At 41.5% G+C, this 17,300-nt stretch overlaps 1 protein-coding gene across 1 annotated transcript in view; it reads left to right on the top strand.

The window, feature by feature from the left end:
* The window catches only part of Crlf3 (cytokine receptor like factor 3), a 51,999-nt gene that overhangs the window by 30,720 nt on the left and 3,979 nt on the right, over nt 1-17,300 (top strand). The gene's annotated exons all lie outside the window — the stretch shown is intronic.

Raw genomic sequence — 17,300 nt, 5'->3', positions numbered from 1 at the left:
AGATGGCTCAGTAGAATAAGTGCTTCCCTGGCAAGCGCAAGGGCCTGAGTTCAATCCCTGGTTCCGCAAAAAAAAAAAAACTTATTTAGGGCCAGGGAGATAGCTTCGTGGAATAAGTGCTTGCCTGGCAAGCACAAGGTTGTGAGTTCCATCCCTGGTATCACCAAAAAAAAAAAAAAAAAGAAATCCTATGATTCTGAGACCTTTCTAGTTCCTCAGTAGTCTTGAGTTTTCTTTACTCATAACCCTGCATATTTCTCTTGTTTATAGAAATGCTAGAAAGTACTTCTGTGCACTGATAGAGCTTCTTGACCTGATAGGGTCAGAAGGTATCAGTAATTACCATTACTATTGACAGCATTTGCTGAGTGCCAGTACTACTTTTCTCAGCATTTCGTCTTAACTAACTTGATTCTTTTTTGTTGTTGTTGTTCCAGTCAAATACTAATTTGATTCTTATTGTAGCCCAGTGAGCTAGGTGTAGCTCTCCATTTAGGAATTTTGGAAACTGAGGCACACAGAAGTTATATTACTTCCCCGTGGTGTCACAGTTTGTAAAGGCCAAAGCTAGGGTTTAAATCCATACAGTCTGACTCCAGAGGTTATGTGTGTAACTACTGGTCAAGACAGTGAATCCAGGGGCCGGGGAGATAGCTCAATAGAATAAGCACTTGCCTGGCAAGCACAGGGTCCTGAGTTCAATCCCCGGTACCACAAAAAAAAAAAAAAAAGACACTGAAAGCAGGGCCAGGGAGATAGTTCATTGGCTTAAGTTCCTGCCTGGCAAGCGCAATGTCCTGAGGTCGATCCCGAGTACCAAAAAAAAAAGACAGTGAATCTGGTTCTAGTCTGTGTTGAAATCTATAGTTTTTGTTACTACAACCTCAACTCTTTCCTTTTTGTTGTTGTTATTTTCTTTGGGTTTTTTAATTTTAATTTTTTATTCTTTTAGATAGTCTTCCTGTGTAGTTCAGGCTGATGTTGAAATCACTGTGCAGCCCTGGCAGGGCCTCAAATTTATTAATCCTCCTTTCTCAACCTCCCAAGTGCTGGGATTACAGGTGTGTACCACGATGCCCAACTTTTTTTTTTTCTTAAGTGCTAACAATTAAATCTTTGGTCTTCTATATGCTAAACACTGTTTGTTACTGAACTACCAAGTACTTCTTTTTTTGTATGCCTTTTTTTGGTGGTGTTGGTGCTGGGGATTGAAACCCTCCACCTCCGTCTCCCTCCCCAAGTGCTTTACTGCTGAGCTATATCCCATCGTTTATTTTTTTCTAGACAGAGTCTCACTCTGTAGTTCAGGCTATTCTTGAGCTCATTATGTAGCCCAGGCTGGCCTCAAATTCAAGGAAATACTGTTATCTCAGCCTCATGTGTGCTAGAATTAAGAGCCATGCACCTCCACACCTGGCCTCCCCATCCTTTTTTAAATTTTTATTTTAAGATATTGTCTTACTGAGTTATCAGTCTGGCCTTACAAGCCTTTGCCTCAGCTTTGAGAATAGCTGGGGTTACATGTGTACCACCATGCTGAGCTTTGTGTAATCTTTTATTCCCTGATGACATCCATTTGATCCTGAGACTCTCCAGCTGTTCAAATTCTCCCTCTGTGGACACAGGGGAATGTCTGATAGATTGTATACTTAGGTTTGTTTTGTAAATTATTCAATAAATATTTATTAGGGGATTGGAAACTATAATGATTGATTTAATTCCACTGCTTACCATCCTGAATAAACTGTCTGTCAGATCCCAAAGATGTGTACCTAGGCCTCACTTGGCAAGGTGATTAACTGAAACTCCTTGGTTAAACTCACTATTTTCTTAGCCAAACTTTGCATTTTTGTCATTTTTTTCTTTGTGGAATGAAAGTGTTTTCTCTTTTTCTTTAAAGGAATTTCAGGCATCAGCAATTAAGTCAGAAGAGTGGATGGGCTGCTTGCAGAAAGATAAACTGTTCATTTCTTTTCTTAAGGGTACTCAAGGGCCCAGGACTCAGTAGGGTAACTGGTCTGTCCCTGTGAAGTTTCTGGGAGGCTGAGAGCTGCAGCAGCCAGAGAACCCTGTGCTGCTGGCTGGATCTGTAGAATCCCTAAGCCCACTGTCCTCTGGTGTCTGGGCTGCTGGCAATCCGTTCCTCCCAGCCTCTCCTTGATTTCCTGCCTCAGAGATCCTTTCTCCTTCCAACACTTCCTGACCATGTTATCTTTTTAGCCATATTTTGCTTTCCTCTCTCTGTTAACCTTCTTTCCTTCTTTTGCCTCTCCCTCTGTTCCTCTCTCCCCTCCTGCTAGCTTTCTCCCTCTGTCATCATTCCCTCTGCTTCTTCTCTATCCTCTTTTTCTCCTCCTTCTCTCCCCTCCCCTCCCCTCTCCCACCTCTGTCTTCTTTCTCTTTGTCTCTTTCTTTTCTGCTGTCCTCTTCTCCTAGTTCTTCGTTCTCCCTCTTTTCTATTGTCTCTCCTCTCTCCCTTTTCCCCACCTCTCCTTCATCCCCTTCCTAGCACCTCTCTTCTCTCTCTAGTGTTGGAGTTTGAACCTAGCTATTTTGCACTCACCTACACTTCAAGCTATTTTAAAGTTTAGACAGTATCTTAGGCCGGGGAGATGGCTCAGTAGAATAAGTGCCTGCCAAGCAAGCACAAGGTCCTGAGTTCAATCCCTGGTATTGCCAAAAAAAAAAAAAAAAGTATCTCACTAAGACCCTAAATTGTCCATGCTAAGCTCAAATTCGCTACCCTCTTGCCTCAGCCTCCAGAGAGCTGTGATAACAGGGATTCATTACCATACCTGGCTTCTACCATCTGTTTTTTTTTTTTTTTTTTTAATGTATTTGATACAGGGTCTCACTATGCAGCTCAGACTCATAGTGATCCCCCTGTTTTCAGCCTCCCCAGTGCTGGGATTACAGGCATGTGCCACCATGCCCAGACTTCTACCATCTGGTTTTTTTTTTTTTTAAACTTCTTTTCCTTTTGACAAGATCTCATTTATTCAGTCTCATGTGATCTTGTTTGTTTGTTTATTTATTTATTTATTTATCTTTTGGCAGAACTGGGGATTGAACTTAGGCCCTTGTGCTTGCAAGGCAATTCTTTTCCTTTTGTAACCAAAGCCTTCCTTAGTCCTGATAGCCTGGGAGATAGGCTATTACTATGTTTCTGTAAAATATGAAGAAATAGAAGATGCAAATCCTGTGGGGATTCAAATCCTGGCAGTCTAGCTCCAAAACTGTGATGTTAGCATTGTATTACCTGCCCTTCGCAAATAATACGAAAGTGGCAAATCAAGAAGTGAAGCTATTCTTCTTTCTCCTCTTTCTCTTTTCCTCTTTCCTTCTCTTCCTCTTGCTCTTGTTTTTCCTTTTTCTTTCCTAACTTCTCTCTTTCTTCTGCTTCATCTTTATCTCCCTTTTTTTTCTGCAGTGCTTGGGACCGAGCTGTGGGCCTCACACGTGCTAGGCAGGCTTTCCAAAGCTAGCTGTGTTCCAGTTACTATTGTTGTGTAACAAACTAAAGAGAACGAGTACAGTCATGTATTTTACTCAAGAAGCAGCAAGTTCGGCAGTGCATGGCAAGGACAGAGCCTGTTTCACATGGTGGTAGACAGGGTGGTTTCTATTAGGCGAAAGCTGTCTTGATTCCAAGACAGCCCATACTTGGCTGGCAGGTTATTTCTGGCTCAGTTCTTCTCCAGGGGCCACTGGGGCTCCCACACAGCATAGTGGCTGGTATCAGTGATGAGCATTGTAAGAGAGAGCAAGGGGAAGCAGCCAGTGTCTTACAATCTAAGTGTGGAAATGGATACAATATGACCTATATTCTGTCCTGTTGTGTAAGAAGTCATAGACCCAGATCCCCAGCAAGAGACATAAATCTATTGATGGAGTGTCACAGAACTTGGGTCTGTGTCTTCTTAGAACTGCTATGTGAATTTGGTTTAGTGCTTGTATTTGATTAAGTATTAATATTACATTGTTTCTGAATATTTTTTTTTCTGTTATTACTGGGAATTGAACTCATAACCTCACGCTTGCCAGACAGGTGCTATACCACTGAGCTATACCCCTGGCTGTCTGAATGAATTTAAGGTCACGGAAATCTTTCTCTTTCTGTATAGGACTGGTCTCTGGCATTACCAGGTGTGTCTTCAATACTAATTATTAGCTATTCATATTTAAAAACCTTTAGTCCAGCAGTTAGGGTGTAGGCTGGTGATAGAGTACTTGGTTAGCATGCACAAGGCTCTGAGTTCATTCCTAGGCACTAAACCATACAAAACAAAATCTCCAAGCTAATTTAGTCTTTCCTGGAAAATCCCAATGGGACATAGTCTCCACTAGGATTAAGAAATTAATTTGTTTTTAACTAGGATCTTTGTAATTTGTCAATTCCTCCATGTAGATTAATTGAGAAGACGGGGGCACAGTTCCAGGGAGAATATAGCTTTGCTGTGGTTTTGTATTTTGGCAAGGTGATCCCCTCTAGAGTATGGGCTCTAATTACAGACTTAGGGGGATGTCAGGAAGAATAGTTTTCCCCAAGGACTTTTCTTTATAGCTTGGGGCTCAGATAATAAGCCTGCTGATGTCTTCTAGACTGGTGATAGCAAACCTTTCAGAGCTCTTAGCTCGTGTGCCCTGGGTTCACCACCACTGCTGTTAGAGCTTTAGGGTTATGTATTCTCGCTTTTTGTTTGTAGATAAAGGGTTCCATGAAGGACATTTATGCTTTGGGTTATCCACATATAGTGACTGTTCTTCCAGAAGGAATATTTCATAGGGCTTTCTGCTTCATAATCTAAATTGTAAGGAACAGACCTCCCCCAATAACCTCCTCCTTCTGTCTCTATTTATATGTGTGTCTGTGGGTGGGTGTGTGCATATGCATATGTATAGGGATCAAACTTAGGATATACCAGGCAGGTGCTCTAGTGGTGAGCTTTTGTAATTGTATTATGAGGCAGTCTTGCTAATTTGCCCAGAATGACCTCATACTCTCCTACTTCAGCATCCTGAGTAGCTAGGATTGCAAGCGTATGCTGCCATACCCAGCTTAAACGCATTTTTTTAAATTTTGGTTTTGGCTTTTTGACACAGGGCTTTGTTATGCAGTCCAGGCTGGCCTCCATGTGATACACAGCCCAGCTTGGTATGTAGCCTAGGATGGCTTTGAACTTAAGATCTTCCTTCTACGTGCAAAACAGTCTTCAACCTGCACCAGGAAAAAAAAAAAAAAAAAAAAAACAGTTGCATAAAACCAATAAATTTGTGTTCTTATTACTGCAGTAGTAACCTTAATGCACACAGTGATTATCTGCAAAGCAGTTAGGCAGCTGTTAGTTACAGGAGTTTCAAGCTTTACTTTTGTGCAGTAAAAACAAAAGGAGGTTACAGTCCGTGCCATGTTGATGTACAGTTTCTGAAATTGTTTTTACAAGACTGATAATAAAACCCTTAAACTTAAAAAAAGCAAAAACAAAAACAAAAAAAAAACACTTCCTGCCTCAGATTCCAGAGGGTTGGAATTACAGGTGTGTGCCACCACACTTGTCTAACTGCTTTTTGTTGTTGTTGTTGTTTTTTGAGACAGATTTCACTGTGTGTTAAGACTGGCCTTAAATTCACTGCATAGCCCAGGCTGGCCTCAAATGCACAGGGAGTGATCTCCTGCTCTAAATATGTTTTTGACTTATAAAACTTTCTATTTATGATGGGTGTGTCTTGTTATTTTCTAAATGTCTTTTGAACAGCAGGTATTTAATGTTTCAGTGTTTTAGTCCTGGAAATTGTACCCAGAGGCACTTGAATGCTAACCAGGTGCTCTACCACTGTGTGTGTGTGTGTGTGTGTGTGTGTGTGTACATGTACATGTGCGTGCACGTGTGTGTGCATGCATGTGCACATATGGTAATAGAGATTAAACTGAGAATCTTCTTTCATTTTTACGTTAATTTTGACACAGGTTCTCAGTAAGTCACTGGACTCAAACTTGCATCATACTCTCAGAGTGCCAGAATTACAAATGTGTATCATTATGCTGGACACGTTTTTAGTTTTCATAAGTGTACTTTAGGGCTGGTGAGATGGCTCAGTGGTCTAAAGCACCTACTTAGAACAAGCTTAGCAAGCACAGGGACCGCGGTTCAATCCCCAGCACCATATGCCAGCCAGCCCCGCCCCCTGGTGGGCTGAGCTGGCCACACACACACACACATATATATATATATTTTAAAAAAAAAAAAAAAAGTGTACTTTAGCAATTTTTATCTTGTGCTTTTAATGTTGTCTCTAAGAAATCTTTGCCTCATTATGATCACAAGTTTTATGTTTGAAAATTTTACATTTAGATTTATGAGCTGTTTTGAGTTACTTTTAGTATGTGTGAAATAAGAGGTTTGTTTTTCATCTGATGTCTGGTGCTTCTGGCATTATTTGTTGAAAAGAGAATCCTGCATTGAATTGCCTTTTTTGCCTTTATCAAAAAATCAGTTTACCATGTGTATGAGTCTGTTTCTGGACTCTGCTGTGTTTCATTGATCTGTGTGTCCCCTTTGGTCAGAAGCACACTGTCACAATTACTATAGCTTTCTTTTATTTTTCATTTTATGTATTTGGTTTAGGGCCTCATTGCATAGCTTGGACTTGTAGTGATCCTCCTGTTTTCAGCCTTTCCAGTGCTGGGATTATAGGCGTGTGCCACCATGCCCAGACTTGGTCCCTGGCTCAGCGTGCCCCAGGGGTGGGGATCAAACCTGTGCTTACCAAAGCAGGTACTTAGTCCAGCTGTCTCATTGGCCCACTATAATTCTATATAAAGGTAAATCTTAAAATCTAGTGGTGTGTTCTTCTAACTTTGATTTCCTTTTATTTCAGAATTGTTAGGCTATTCTAGTTACTTTGTCTTTTTATATGGTTTTTAGATTCAGCTTATTTCTAAAAGAATAATTCTGAACTAGATTTGGTGATACACACCTGTAATTCCAGCTGTTGGAAGGGTTGAAGCAGAAGGATTGCTAGCTCCAGACCAGCCTGGGCAATGTAGTGACCCTGTCTCAAAAACAAAACATAATTGGGGCTGGGGAGATGACTCAGTGGAATAAGTGCTTCCCTGGCAAGCGCAAGGACCTGAGTTCAATCCCTGGTTCTGCCAAAAAAAAAAAAACAAACCCTAAAAAACAAAACATAAAAGGCTAGGATGTAGCTCAGGGCAAAGGCCCTGAACTTAGTTTTAGTACTACAAAAATAAACAAATAAAAGAAAAATTGCTGTATTTTTATTATGACTGTCATGATTCTATAGATCAGTTTGTGGGTTATCAGTATAATTTCTGACAGTCCTAATATATGTATTTTATATTTTCTCCTTTTTTTTTTTTTTTTTTTTGTCATGGCACTAGGGGTTGAGTCTGTGACCTTTTTATTGTAAGACAGGGTCTTTTTTTTTTTTTTTTTTTTTTTTTTTTTGGTACCAGGAATTGAACTCAGGACCCTACACTTGCCAGGCAGGTGCTTATTCTACTGAGCTATCCCCCTGGCCTCATAGGGTCTTTTTGAGACAGGTTCTCACTGTGTAGTTCAGGCTGGCATTGAACTCTCTTTGCAGCCTAAGCTGGCCTTGAACTCCCAGTGATCCTCCTGCCTTATCCTCCTGAGTGCTGGGCTTAAAGACAAGTGCCACCACTCCCAGCTTTTTTTTTTTTTTTTTTTGTACAGGGGATCTTAACCTAGGGCCTTGCACTTGCTAGACAGGGACTTAAGCCTCTGAGCCATCTCCCTGGGCACATGCCCCTCTTTTGTTTTTTTTTTTTTTTTTTTTTTTTTTTTTTTGCGGAACCGGGAATTGAACTCAGGCCCTCATGCTTGCCAGGCAAGTGCTTATCATACTGAGCTATCTCCCTAGCCCCTTGCCCCTCTTTTAAAGACAGGATCTCACTGTGTTGCTGGCCTTGGACACACTGTGTAGCCCAGGCAGGCATAGAACTCATGGCTATCCTGCTTCAGCCTGCTGAGGTTATAGGCTTTTATCACCACGACTAATTTAGACTGGGTCTTGCTAGATCTTTAAATTGCTGAGGCTGGGCTCAGACTTCAAAATTATCCTGCCTCTGCCTTCCAAAGGGCTGGTTTATAGGCTCATTAGTTTTTTAAATATTTTTCATCAGTGTTATGTAGTTTTGTTTTTTTCCCCCCTCTGATTATACTGGCCAGTAGGCATGATTCTGATCAGCAGTATTATAAATGACATCTTTGCTTTGCCCCAGGTCTTAACTGGAGGGCATCCAGTCTTTCAGTTAAACCTGCCAGGTTTTTTTGTAGATCCCTGTGTCAGGCCTAAGAGGTTCTCTTTTAGTTCTAGTTTGCTGAGAGTTTTGTTTTGTTTTGTTTTTTATTTTTACCATAAATGGAAATTTAATTGTGAGATTATTCTAAGTAGCTATTGAGATAATCCAGTTTTTCTTTGGTTGTTATGGTATGTATGTAGGATAGCATGAGGTATATTTGGGTTTTATTCTTGATTCCTGTTACAAAGCTCCCTAGACCCATGGAATCCTCTGAGTCATCTTCTGTTATTCATGATAAACATCTTTGATAGCACTGAAGTTTATACTAACGAGGCATCTTAGATCTGTGACCCCTAGAGTAAATGATTACAGAAGTAAAAGACTGCAGTTTTCAGCTTCACTTGCTGCCTCCAGGAAAGGGGTGGTGGTATTGAGATTAGACTCTAGAAACTTTTGAGCCACAAAATGTGAGTAGCTTCCAGGTTGTTGGACATCAAAGATGCTCAGAAGACTTGTACTTGGAGTGTTTCTCTGAATTCCAGGAAGCATTCTTATAATTTTTCCCCAGGAGAGAACAGTATGTGAACTCCTGGCTTATTAGTTGGGAGTGTGGGCAGCAGTGTGAGAAGGGCAGATTTGTGATTGGCAGCTGACATGAGGCAGCCTGTGGGGCTGAACCCTTCATTTGTGGGATCTGATACTAATCCTGGGAGACAGTATTAGGACTCTATTGTAAGTCAGGGAGATAACTCAGTTGAATAAGCACTTGCCTGGCAAGCACAAGGGCCTGAGTTCAATCCCTGGCTCTGCAAAAAGAGATCAAAAAACTGAATTGCTAGGACACCCCCACCCCCACTAGTGTCCAGAGAGTTGGAGAATTGCTTGGTATGTGAGGAGAAACCCCCTGCATCTGTTTGCTCAGAGAAGTATTCTGTGCTGTACTGAGTCTGAGTAGAGATAAAAGGATTTAGTCCCTCCCCCACAAATACAATGGTAAGTAAATTTGTTTTTCCCTCATACACACTAGGCAGAGTTAGGAAATATGGGAAAATAGGGACAGGCATTCAGCTTGAGCAGTGAAACTGGCCGGTTTATAAGAGAATGAGTCAGCCTTCCTGGATCAGCTAAGGTGGGCCAGGGTCAGATTGGTGTTTGTCTCAGCTCTGCTCTCTCCTGATGACTGGAGGGGCCATGCTGGTCTCTCCCCGAGGTCATTGCTTCTGTTTGGGGAAGTCTCATTCTGCAAGGCTCCTCTGAGAAGGAATCAAGGTGACCAGAGGAATCGGGCAATGACTGAGACTTGGGCACAGGTAAATGTCCCTGTACATCTGTCCTGTTGGTATTCTTAGTCTTGAACTGAGAATGAAGTAGGTTATATATAGTCAGGACAAACCAACCTCCTTCTGTGCAGTTCTGGAAAAGCACTTTCTAAATGATTAATATGCCTATATGTAGAACATAGAAAGGAATTGACCCAAAGTTTTAGGGTAAATAAAGGATACAAAATAAAGATCAAACTTTGTTCTATTTATTTACCTACTGGGTATCTGCAGCTCTCCTACCCCAAATACTGCTTTGTTTTGTTTACAAAACTGCTTTTAAGTCCCTGATTGCCTCAGAAGAAAACAACAATCTTGCCTTTAATAAGTAACAGGGTCTGGGGAGTTAGTTCAGTAGAATAGGTGCTTGCCTGGCAAACACAAGGTTCTGAGTTCAATCCCTGGTACTGCAAAACAAAACAAAGCAAGACGTAACAAGTTAGGGGCCCAAGAGTTTGTTTTTGGTTTCTGTGTCAAGTATGTTTTAGCTTTGAGAAGGATCATCTAGAACTTCCTGTGCTTCTTTGTGTAATAGAGGAATGCCAGCAAACATATAAATGGACTTGAGGGGTTGGGAGTGTTGACCCAGCCTCCTGTATGTTAGACAAGCACTCTTTTTGCACTCTACTAATCCAGAGCCCTTGTAAATAAATTTTTAATTAAGTATACCTCAGGGGTTTTTGTGTATGTGGTCTGGGGGAGTAGAGCCAGGCTTTGTGCGTGCTAGGCAAGTGCTCCAGCTGTGAGCACCTCCTTGGCCCTGTGGCACAGGTTCTACCAGATCTGTTTCTATGAGAGAACAGCTAGCATAGTTTCATAGAATAGTCTTACTGCTTGTCTTAGAATGTAAAAAAAAAAAAAAATCAAAGATGTTTTCACTTTTTTTCAATTTAGAAATTCTTATAGTAAACTATGAAAATTTTATTTCAGGCATATTAGCTATGTGGGGGGCCTGGCTCTAGCTCAGTTCTTTAAGTGGCTGCTTCCGCAAAGCTGTCAGCCTCAGCTTATTCTAGTTCGATCCCCACAACCCTCCAGCCAGCCAAAAGTGCCCTGAAGGCATTCGAGGAGAAAAAAAAATCCTCATATTAGCTATGTGTTTATGTTTCCTGGTTTATCTATGTTTAGAATAACTTTTGAGGGGCTGGTGAGATGGCTCAGTGGTCTAAAGCACCTACTTAGAACAAGCTTAGCAAAAACAAAGGGACTGTGGTTCAATCCCCCAGCACCACATGCCAGCCCGCCCCGCCCCCTGGTGGGCTGAGTTGGCCACACACACACACACACACACACACACAAAAATAAATAAAATTTAAAAAAAATAACTTTTGAAAGCTTTTTATGCTTACAGAATGTCGAATAGAGAAACCTAAGAGGTTGCCGACATGGTACACTGCTTCCCCTTCCTTCAGGTTTCCATACAGCTGTCATAGTGGTCGATGAGGCCTTCTTTTATAGGTATAAAATGGTAACTCTGAAGGAAGAACTCATCACACCAGTTACAGAGGAGGAGGCAGGGGTACCAAACAACAAAATCACAGTAGTGGGTGTTAGGCTGGGTGGATAGATATGTGCTGTCAGCATCTTGGGCAGTTGATCTTGTTTTTGTAGATGTTTTGGGAGATAAACTCAGAAGAGATGATGGATCTGCAGCATGGAATCTTTTTTCTATGGGCACCTAATATTGTGTCACAAAAAAAAAAAATTGTGGCAGATAGATTCTGTAACTAACTGCCAATTGTGGTAACTGTTAGAGTCCATTAGCAAGAAGGGGAGAGTCATCTCAATCTGGTGCAGAGAAACGTTAATATCTTCAAGTTCATTATTCCTCTGATCATCAAGTATAGTGGTTTTCAACAGTGAACATTCTTACATATGTTACCTGGAAACTAAGTGGATTATCCAAGTACCGTGTGATTGGAAGAGATGCAAGATTCTGGATTCTGCTAGATTTCATTATTTTATGGCTAAATAACGTGACATTCATCCTAGCAGTTGCCATGGATGGATTCCGGGAGAACATGGTGACAAACATGGCCACGTGGAGTGGACTGAATGTAGCAGGTGTTTCCAGTGAGGAACTGAATCCAGAAATGGGCACAGACGATAGTGAAAGTGGGAAGGAAGTACATAAGATGATAGCTGCAAGTGTCTAGGAAGTCATCAAGCTGAAAGATTAGACCAACTGGGCCATTGGCTTAAGTGTGGCTGACCTCACTGAGCCCATCTTGAAAAATCTGTCCAGGGTTCATCCACTGTCAGCCATGGTAAAGGGGGTATGTAGTGCTGAGGGTAGTCTTCCAGAGCCTCTCCTGCTTCCTTAATGCTCAAGGATTAATCAGAAGCTGAAGCAGAAAGAGGTTTCTCAGCTCAAGAAAAGTGCAGATACTGTGTGGGACATCCATAAGGACCTAAAAGGCTTGGGACTGCTGTGCTCCTGGTTGTAGAAGTTTAAGGACTATCCTGTGAGTAATCCTATGCCTTTAGCCTTCATCCATGTACGTGGGTCAATTTGCTTCTTCCTTTATATCTGATAGGAGCTCACAGAATCAAAGCTATGGCTTGAATTAATGTTTGCAATATGAGCTCTTGAACAAATAAAATTAGCTTGCAGTGTGGGGGAAAAAACCAAGTTATGATGTTTTTATGACCTATTTTGTGATTTACTTAAATAAGGACATGTCTTACTCATTTATTTGCTTTGCTAGGGAATCAAACCCACGGCTTCAGCAAGCACTCTACCAGAGCTGGTTCTGAGGTGTCTATGTGCTTTACTACGTTTAACTAATTTTAAGAAATTTTATTTGAATTAACTATTTGGTTAAAGAATTTACTAAAAAGAGATGAAGGCAGGGGGCAGGTAGTGAAAGGAAGTATAAAGAATTAAGATATTTTGTGTACGTGGACAAAACATGGTGAATGTAATTATTATGTGCTGCAAACATGGGCTAATAAAAATAAGCTAGGGGTGGTGACTCATGCTTATAATCCCAGCTCTCGTAAGAAGCTGAAGCAGGAGGATCACAAATTCAAGTCCAGCCTGGGCAATTTAGCAGTTTAACAAGGTCCTGTCTGACATTAAACAAATAAACCAAACAGACTGGGGATATGGCTTAGTGTGAACACCCTAAGTTTAATCCCTAATATTGAAATAAAATGTTAAAATATAAGCATATTTAACATATAGACATATATTTAAAAATAAGATAGCTGGCATGGTGGTACATGCTTATAATCCCAGCACTCTGGAGGCTGAGGCAGAAGGATTGCTGGCAAGTTGGAGGCCAGCCTGGATTATGTACTTCAAGGCCAGCCTGAACTAAATAGCAAGGCAGTGTCTCAAAAGGCTAGAAATAAAGAACCTAAAATATATTTTAAAATATAAAAATAAAACTTTAGTCCTCATACTACTACTACTACTCGCCTTCCATTTCCTCCTCTTCTTCCTCCTTATTTAGTTGTAATTAAAAAATACATTATGGGCCAGGGAGCTAGCTCAGAGGCATAAGTACCTGCCTGGCAAGCACAAGGTCCCGAGTTGGATCCCTGGTACCAAAAACAAAACAAAACAAAAAGGATAAAATACATTCTGTGAGGGGCTGGGGAGATGGCTCAGTAAAATAAGCGCTTACCTGGCAAGCACAAGGGCCTGAGTTCAATCCCTAGTTCCACAAAAAAAAAAAAAAGAAAGAAACATTCTGTGAAATATATGTACTTAGAAATAAGTACAGCATCACATAGCAGACAGATCACAACTCTTTTTTTTTGGCGGAACTGGGGATTGAACTCAGACCCTTGCGCTTGCCAGGGAAGCGCTTATTCCACTGAGCCATCTCTCCAGCCCCCAGATCACAACTCTTGCATGACGGAAACTATTCATTCTAAGTAGCAATTCCTCAGTTTCTGTCCCCTGTGCTTGACAGCCACTGTTCCTTTCCTAATTTACATACTTTATAATTATCCTCAAAGTTTAGCAATATTGTGTAGGCGGGATTACCTTCTTTTTTAAGACTGAATAATTTTCTGTTGTAGCTGGGTGTTGTGGCGCATACCTGTAATCCCAGCACTGGGGCAGCTAAGGCAGGAGGATCTCTGAGATCTGACTTGAACTACAAAGGGAGTTCATACCAGCCTGAACTGCATAGTAAACCCTGTCTCAAAAAATAAGAGTAATAATTATCATAATAATTTTCTGTTGTATATTGCTAATTATTGGGTATTTTTTTCCGCAATAAAAATTTTTGTTGAAATTTGATTCCCATATAATTGTGTTGAGAGATGGTGAAACCTTTTTGAGATACTTAGGTCTTGGGGACTCCATGCTCATGAATGGATGATCAGTGCCCCCATTGGGAGGCGAGGGTGGGTCTTGGGAGTGCATTGGGTTTCTAGGATTGGAATAGTTACTGGAAGAGCAGGTCCTTTTAAAGCAAGGTACATCCTCGTGTTGTGGCCTCTTCTGCATGCACCTGTCTGTTGCCTTGGCACATGCTCCCGCTGTGTGATGCCTTCTGTAGTGGATTTCTGACTGGTGGTCAACTTATTACACCCATGAATTAAACTAGCATGGGGCTGGGTGCAGGAGGCCCACCTGAGGATTGTTGCCAGCGGCATAAAGGCAGAACAAGTGAAGCTCTTGGAGCTGTTGGAAGCTGCTAGTTCTTTTGGGCTGTTCTGCTGGAGGACCTTGTCATGCTGGCTTTCCCAGTGAACTTTGAAGGAGCTGTGGTCCTCACCTTGAGCACCTGGCTCCAGAGGGGAAGATGGTGCACTGCTCAGCCTCATGGAGAAGCTTGTTGCACTGGTTTTCCTGGTGGGAACTTGGGCTTTCCTCATCTTTGTAGGAGCTCGGGACCTCACTGTCAGCTGAGGATGGCTGTGATACTTTTGGAGGAGCTCTGGTGCTTACCTTGAACGTTGCTTTCTGGCTCCAATTCAGATCCCTCAGCCTGCTAGTAGATTCTTCATCCCACTGGCATAGACTTCCTGGCTTCCACCTGACCTTTGGGCCTTTCCAGCACAAATCCAGAAAGCAGACCTGAATGAGACTTTGCTGTGGGCTCTAGGCCTCCAGTTGGACTTGTGGGAGGCATAGTTATAAGCTCTAGGTTTTCAGCTGGGCTCATGCAGGATATTGGGATCTAGGTCCTCAGCTAGAGTCTTTAGTGTTATGTGTGTGGACAGATTTCCTGCACTTCTTGTCTGTGATTGTTGAGTAATTCATTATAAAATGATACTATAAAATGTGTCCTGGATCATATTGCTCATCTTGCAAGAACCCCAAACCAAACACTCTCAGTCATGAGACCCTCACCAGAAGCTGAGCAGATGCTGGTATTGTGCTGTTCGACCTTCAAGTTGTCAGCTGAATAAACCTCTTCCTTTCGTGAGTTGTCCAAATTTTGGTACTTTGTTATAGAAATACAAAACAAGAGCTGGGTGTGGTGGCGTATGTCTGTAACTGCAGCGCTTGGAGGCAATGGCACAATCACAAGTTCAAGGCCAGCCTGAACTACACAATGACATTCTGTCTCAAAAAAAAGAAAAAGGAAAATACCAAACAGGCTAAGATGTGGACATAGCACATTTTCCTCAGCCAGCCATCTGTCAGTACATATGTATGCTGTTACTACTATCATCTGTTGGCTGTTGAGATGGGAGCTTATAACTATGCCTCCCACAAGTCCAACTGGAGGCCTAGAGCCCACAGCAAAGTCTCATTCAGGTCTGCTTTCTGGATTTGTGCTGGAAAGGCCCAAAGGTCAGGTGGAAGCCAGGAAGTCTATGCCAGTGGGATGAAGAATCTGTTAGGCAATGAACATGGAAATGCAGGCATTTTTTCTATTCCTGATTTCAATTTTTTGGGTGTTTTTTGTTGTTGTTTGTTTGTTTTTGGCTGGCTTAGGCTGCCTTAATTCGGGTCTTGTAAGGCATGAGGAGCTGGGGATCAAACCGCAGTATCCTGCATCTGACTGCATTTGCATAAGGAGGTGCTCAAACAACTGAGCTAACAGACAGGCCCCCAGTATCCTTAAGTTTTTTGCTGGATCATATAGTTTTTATGTTTTTTGAGTAACCTCCATTTTGCTTTCCATAGTTGCTACCCCATTTTACATTTATATTAATAGTGCATCGAGATTTTTTTTTTTTTTTTTTTTTTTTGAGAAGACGGCATACGAGATGTTGCGGCGTGACTGGAGTTCAGACGTGTGCTTTTGAGATTTATGTTATTAGCTGTTAAGGTATAAGGTGATGATTTTTTCTTTTTTGCAGAACCAGGGGTTGAACTCAGGTCCTTGAACTTGCCAGAAAGCGCTTATTCTACTGAGCCATCTCCCCGGCCCCGTTGATGTTATTTTTTAATCTTTTTTTATTTGTTTAATTTTGTTTGGTACAGAGTCTCACTATGCAGCTCAGCCTCAGTGATCCTTCTGTCTCAGCCTCCCCAGCTTTGGGATTACAAGTATGCACCACCACATTGGGTATTGGTGGCCGGCATGGCACAGCCACATTCTGGGGTTGGCACAGCATGCAGTACCAGGGATTGAACCTGAGTCCTTGCACTTGCCAGGCAGGCTCTTAGACCGCTGAGCTATCTCCCCAGCCCGATAATGTTGATTTGCATTCTGTGATGATCTGTGATGCTGGTCATCTTTTATATGTGAATTGGCCATTTGTATGTTTTTGTATAGTCTTATGATTAGGTTATTTGGTTTTTCCTGCTGAGTTGTAGGAGTTCCTTGTCCTTCTGTATTTTGGCTATTAATTCCTTAATCATATATTTTTTCCTCTCCTGTTCCTAGGCTGCAGGGTATTTTGAGGATGGGGTATGTGCTTAATGTTCATGAGGGCTTGGTTTCAGTTCTAAACGCCAAAGAAAGAAATTTGTTGTTCTATTCCTTCCATTGGTTGCCTCTTGGGGGGTGGGTGTGTGTGTGTGTGTGTGTGTGTGGGTGGGTGTGTGTGTTGCTGTGCAGAAGCTTTTTAGATTGCTATAGTTTTAGCCTGTTATTATCTTGGTTGATTTTAGGGGCACATCCAGGAAATCATCTCTTATATTTTCTTTTAGGAGCTTTATACTTTATTTATTTATTTATTTTTGATAGTAGTAGTAGAGATTGAACCTAGTACCTTCACACCAAGCAACATTCCTAGCTCTGTCTTCTATGTTTGGTTTTTGTACTAAACTACATTCCCAGGCCTCTCTTTTATTTTTTTATTTTGAGGTAAGGTCTCACTAAGTCGCTGCATTGCCCAAGCTGGGCTTTGAACAAAGGGCTGGTGATGAAGCTCTATGGCAATGTCCTATGAATCAAAAGGAAAGAAAGGAAACCGTCCTTGTATTTATGTGCCGAATTCACCTGCAGAGACATTTTGAGGCCACATTGAATATAAGTAGTTACTATATATCCACCTTTGGAAAAGCCAATTTCTGTTTCACACTGATTTTTCTTTTCCTGTTCTTGCAAAGTCCAGCTTTCTGGAATAGATTAATGAGTCTCACAGCAGGGCTGTATGTTGATCTTTAGACTTGTATATTCTGTTTCTGTAGTACCTGATGATATATTGACAGGTTGGACACTAAAACATAGAAAGCTTTCCTGTATGAAGTTCACTCAGAGTAGTGTCTTCCTAGTACAATGCCCTTTTTTAAATTTTTTATTTATTTATGTGTGTGTGTGTGTGTGTGTGTG

This window comes from Octodon degus, unplaced genomic scaffold (genome assembly GCF_000260255.1).
Source record: "Octodon degus isolate 3935 unplaced genomic scaffold, OctDeg1.0 scaffold00072, whole genome shotgun sequence".
NCBI classification, from domain to species: Eukaryota; Metazoa; Chordata; class Mammalia; order Rodentia; family Octodontidae; genus Octodon; species Octodon degus.
Note: the sequence above shows the minus strand (reverse complement) of the source record. Positions and strands in the feature narration are given on the sequence as shown.